Consider the following 6,208-nt stretch of genomic DNA (forward strand, 5'->3'; position numbering starts at 1 on the left):
TTACTGTCGTGAAAACCAACCCAAGAACCGTTCCTCACTAAGTGATCGACGCGGGGGCTGCCGCTTATATACACAGATTTTGCCTGAACTGTACCCGCAGTTTTCTTTGCAGTAAACAACGGTGAGAAGTATGACAAGGGCCAGTGGTTCACGAGGTTCGAATGGTTATGACCATTTACACCGCGTAATTTTCGAAGCCTCAGCGTGACTACCTGACGACGGTACAACAGCCTCTACTTGGGTCGGTTATCTCGCTGCGGCGCATGTGTCCGGCAGTCGCTTGACATCGAGCGTAAGCGAGCTACGACGACAAGGCGAGCGGCCATATATTGCTCTGCACTTAAAAAAGGTCACGGGTTTAGAATTATATTTATAAAGTACTAGTAGCGGTTTATGCAGTACTACATGTAACGTGTCACGACCCCTTCGTGGAACGGTTGTCCACTTTATGTATATCGATGCCTCTCACCAAAGCTAAGAATAATCTTTTAGTGATTATTAAATCAGTGGTCGTCAGCTACGCCTAAGCCTGTAGAATGCTTCGCACGTGCTTTGATGCACTACACACAGACAGTGTACATTCCTGCTTCTTAAGTGCTGTCCAGCACCATTTGTAGTTAGGTATCAGCTGTTCTGTCCCGATGGTTGCTTCGCTGTGCTCTAGAGCAAGCATAAAAGATTCAGATTTTGAGCGGAGGTTTGTTTTGGTCGGCACTGTAATTCTTCATCGGTAAGTACTTGATTAATATCGCTTAATTCGGTGAGCATCTGCAGCATTCCAGAGCCCTGTCTGTAGTAACAGGTGTGGCTGGGTAAGTGTTTGTTCTTTTGGGGGCTTAACCGCAGCAACTGTCGTGCATTTGCCGGAGCAGCGTGACTATTGCATAAACCCAAAGCACGCCCAGTAGAATTGGCACTTCTTCATGTTAAACCTTAAAACATGACATTAAACGCAGGGCTCTAATATTAGGCTCAACGTTTCATTGTCTCACTGAGGTACGTTTAACGTTAAGTTACCTTCAAATTGCACCAACCGAAATATCAAGCAACATGTTACACTGCACATCTGTCTGGGCGTCCAGATTCACGACGGGCGACGGTGGGTGTTACCAAGACCGTGGCATACCACGTGCTCATTCTGCAGCGGATCAACCCCTGGTGCTCGTCTTGTAAAGAAAAAAGTACGCCAGGAGTCAGCCTGCAGTCATCTCCGGCACTCACCGGAACGGCTCGATGTTGTCGCCGCAGCTCAGACGCCTTCCAGCTTCTCCATTCCTTCTGCTGTGATTTTTAAATACTCATCAAAAACGTGAATCGCTGCAATTAAAAATATTCCGTTTACTAACCGCGACGTCGTTCAAATGATACTATTCAAACACACAAAGAATGTAACGACGAAGAAAGAGAGAAAAATATTTGGAGCAAGTTTTTTGACAAAATGTTATGAGCAGAGACGTAATATTGGGCCTACGTATTTTGTGGTCTCCTATCCTAAGTACTAGGCGTGCTTGTTTACCGCGTTGTAAAAGCACTTCAGATTTAATTCTAGAATGACGAGTCAGCTGTACTAAACATTTCAACGAAACGTGCGAGCTTTCTTTGGCCTTCCAAACAAAACGTTTGCCGTGTATCTGCTCCTTTGTTTGCAAATGTCGACGAAAGAAAAATAATCTATAGTATTAAGTCAACATTGGCCACGTAAATGTCTCCCTTCACTTTCCCGCTCACCTTTCATGCTGTTCCTCTCTCGTCGCTCTCCTCCCAAAGTTAAACACGCTGGATGTTTGCTCAAGTGAATTTACATTTACCCCATTCCAGTGCTCCACGTTGGGTGCCTCGATGCCGTCGCTGCAGAACGGTGGAGACGCGCGTGAATGGAGGCGGCCGACTACAAGGTTTATAGAACCGCGTTGCTCTACTTCACGAGTGTTACAAGCTTAACGTGCAACCTACCTAGTGGAACCTTTCGTTAGTGTAGACTTTTCATTGTTTCAACGCCACCAGGCCGCGGCTCGGGCAATAGCAGGCGAGGGTTTTCCGCGTTGATGTAGTATTTTATTTTCCAACGCAAAAACCAAGCAATAATGGATTTTTAAATGAAGGAACACTGCAAATATCACTTAAGTGTTGATTTTCTGCCTTAGTTTTGCGTAATATATTGTTCTTGTTCAGCAATATTCACAAGTATGAACATTGACATCGGACATAGAGATTTAGATTTTGCCGTGGGTATATAAACTATTGGGCCGCTTCTGTTTCCCTTTGGCCGGCTGGCTGAATCGAGGGACAGAGAGACAGACCAAAATTTCCCCGTTGAAGTAGCTCGAGCAAGACTATAATCTTCAAAACATTTCTGCATATTGCGGAAAGCATATTTATAAATTTTGTTTGCGGAGAAATATAAACAAGGTATTTAAAGCAGCGACGTTCAACGCACCCGAATCAGCGTACGCTGCTACTGAGACTGAGATAAGTTTTACCAGCTTCTTTTCATTCTTACCCTACAAAGTGCCATACTTTGCAAACGTCATGACCTAAATGAAATCAAAAGGTATCACATGAGTACACCATAAATGACATGTCCCATACCGTGCACAAGAGCATGAAGCAGTAGCTCCTCCACCAATACTAATTGTATAACTGCCTAAAAGCCTCCAACTCACGAACCGTGATCTGAAACCGGAGTTCGTAGGAGTGGCATCTAATGCATAAATCAGGGTACCGAATCATGCCCCTTGAAATAAAGCACTTTGGAAAGCAGCCCCCAGGAATCCACCTAAGGGGTTTCCTTCAGGCGGCCGTCGCCAGATTAAGTAAATGAAACACATTGTCGCGACCGGCGCAGAGACAACCAGCCGCGACAGCGTTTGGGCTGGAACTGATTTTTATTCCTCCAGCGCGAGCGCACGTTCGCGCGCGCCTCGTGGTTCTGCCTTCGTCGTCGTCGTCGTCTCGGTGCGGCGGACCCGCGCCACTACAACATTATTAAAACAAGAGACCAGAACGCTTTAGGGGTAGTAAGGGTGGGGGGAAAGGGAAGGTCACAGTTCACACAAGGACACAGTTCCACTCTTGTCATCATATTCAGAAAATAGTGTTTATTCAGGCAGTGGCACCAAAAATGCGCTGTTATTACTGTAGCAATTGAGGGTGGACAGAAATTGTCAGCCTGGGAAAGTCGGTGGGACCGCTTCACCAATTTGTAACGACCGTGTTCGGGAGCGTACTGGATGATTCTAGTCATCTGGATGTCATCTATGGCGTCTGGATGGCGTACTGGATGTCATCTAGTCCAGCGGGATCGCTATGGACAAGACTAATATTCTCCATTTCAGTTGTGGGGGTGCCATTTGGAGCCAGAAACTTTCGGTGTTCATGGGCGAGTACACAACTATGTCACGTTAGGAGTAAATTTGCGATGGCGGGAATATGCTCATCTTGCACAGTTGTTTTACACCTGCGCACGCTGTGTTTACGCTGAGCAAGACGAAAGCCAAATTAAGCAAAAGAGATTTGGTATGTCACGACTACAATCGGATCCTGCAGGAGTTGTCCCCTTCTATTTACCAACCTGTGCGGTATAGGCTGCATTTGGAAACGCTTTATTGGCGAATACTTTCCCTGGAAGCCAAAAGACTTGAGTGGGGCAAGGATGCCAACCGCGGTTTAGTCTTGTAAGCCCTTGCTGCTTTCCTTTTTGAGATTGCCAAGTTGTAGTTGCAATCTGCTTAGAGACGAGGACTAACGTGGTGGACACCGCTGAAAGCGTTTGACATAGCAATCCTAAGACACACCTGCTGCTGGGCATGCCAGTGGAGAGCATGGTGGCTGTAGAGGATGCACTGGGCTCCACACTGTGCAGCCTGCTTCCGGCTTACGTGTTGTTGTTCGTCAAATAAAAAAACACGATTATTTTGCAGTGCCGAAAAGAGACCGCAAAAAAGGGCTTTGGGGTTGTACAATGACTGTACACCTTGTACACTGTGTACCGTCAATACTTTCAGACATAAAGCACCCCACGCAAAAAATACCTAAATTGTACAACAAAATAAACTTTTAACACTCATCAAGTACTCATCTGCGCACTAAAGAAGGGAAACATGCACGAGCACTAAAAAAATATTGGTCAGAAGAGAGTACAATGTAAGCAATGCGTAAGCAATGCGCTTTGACCCTAAGCTCACAAAAACTGCAGGAACAATTGCTGCCTAATTCAATACCACCCCCCCAAAAAAAAAACCAAAAAAACCAAAAAAACACTGCAGCTTAATAGGCAGATATATTAATATCAGACTGAAAATGCAAATAGTAAAGGCGTGAAAAATACTTTTTGCGGTAGCAAATCTTCGCACTGTTCCGAGCAAGATACAAATGGTATGACAGCATCTAGTGTCTATAGTTTCTTCGTGTTCGTGAAATTTTCCGTCTCATTCACAATCGTATGCTACGCGCATTGTCCTCTGTAAGCTGGGTCGACAGGCCCGTTGCAAATGATGCATGTTTATTTATACCACCCTGGAATGGTTTAACAAGGTCTTATTAAGTAACTAATCTACCGAATGCAGGTTAAAACTTTTCAAAATCGGCTTTGTTTAGGTATTAAACAAAACGTTTGTTGTATGCGTGTTACTTTACTTTATTATCATGTGCAAAATTGTTACGTTTGTTTTTTCGTTTCCTCGAGTGTTGTTAACAGCCGCTGTTCATTTTGCCGTCTCTATGTCATTTAATTTAGGCCACACGCAACTCCGTTGGCCTGGTACCACGGCACGAAAAGACACTGGTCAAGCTCTCAACCACGTAAACAACGCCAACCTCTTTGTGTACCTGTTTACTCTGAAGTTATAAATAAACGCATTACAAATAGCTGACCGCAAATAATCAGGCGGCACGACCCACTCCCTCCGGCAACGTCAACATATCCGCCTTAGTTTAAGAATGTCCTCTCAACGCCTCGCTATCTCAACATTTCTCACACCATCTGTAGCGAGAATTTACCAATCAACCGTGATAACATCCAAACGCTATATCCGTTGGTTAATACAACTTTCAGACCAAATAAATTTGCTTGAAATCACAAAGCAATATGATTTCTTTTTTGTTCGAATTAATGCCTCGGCACGCTCACAAAAATTTGAAGCAGTAAAGATGCAGGATTCCGAACCACCGTTGTTTGTCAATCACCCCACTCCAGAAATGCGAATAAAGCCATAGCCCCTGGATGGTTTCCCTCCAGTAGATAGTGAAAGGAAAGGAGGCGGAAATTTCTGAGCTGAGCATATCTTGTGGAACAATCGCTTGGGCTTCGCCATACTGTTTTTACATGACATTTTTTTGGAGCCTTTTTTGCAGCAAAGCTGTCCAAGTTTATTGTCTCGCGGATTTTTTTTTTTTTTTTTTTGCCGGTGGGGGGAAGGGTGCAAGCAAGGCATATGCCTTGCGTCAAAACAAATTTTCAGCCCAAGTGCTCAGAACAAAACGGCTGCAACTCTCGTTTCCTGAAGTTCCCCCTAAAAAACTACGCAGAAATGGCACTAAGACTACGCTGTCAGCTACACGTGTAATTTCGTAAGTAAAATTAAATAGCAGTGAAGTTTTGAACGTCAGTGAATACCCGTCTGCGGCGAACGCATCATTTATACGGGATGAAAACGCAAAGCTAGCTGTTTCTCTCGCCGGATAAAACTGTATTCCTTCCAAGTTTTATTATGTTACCACAAAGCCATTTTAACTACCTTTACCAACGATGAAAAAAATAAAAACCTGTACAGGTGCTGTCCGAAGTAATTCGATCACGGGAGCTGTGGTTGGACCGCATAGCAGCGCCTGCAGCTGCACCGGTGGGATCCGAAAGGAGACAAAAACGCAAACGCGCCTGCGGACGGTGACAGACCATCTACGCCTTTGAAACCACTTTTTTAACCTGGTTTCGAGCATTGTTCAAAGCCTACTGGTCCTACCGATAGTGTTCATAGCAGACACACATGAAAATATTTGCAAATAGAAATTCCCACTTCAGGTCCCTGTGATAGCGCCGCTTCCCCAGCAGCTCTCGTGCGCTGGAAATTGGCGCGAGATGCTACCAGATGTGCCTCTGCTATTATGCGCCATCGCTGAGACCTGTACGATTCGAACAATGCTCGAAGCCGGGTTACAATAAGTGGTTTGAGAGGTATAGACCGGCTATCACCATTTCCCGGCGCGTGTG

The sequence above is a fragment of the Haemaphysalis longicornis genome, unplaced genomic scaffold (genome assembly GCF_048455015.1).
Source record: "Haemaphysalis longicornis isolate Haplotype H1 unplaced genomic scaffold, Haemaphysalis longicornis Haplotype H1 scaffold_2, whole genome shotgun sequence".
NCBI lineage: Eukaryota > Metazoa > Arthropoda > Arachnida > Ixodida > Ixodidae > Haemaphysalis > Haemaphysalis longicornis.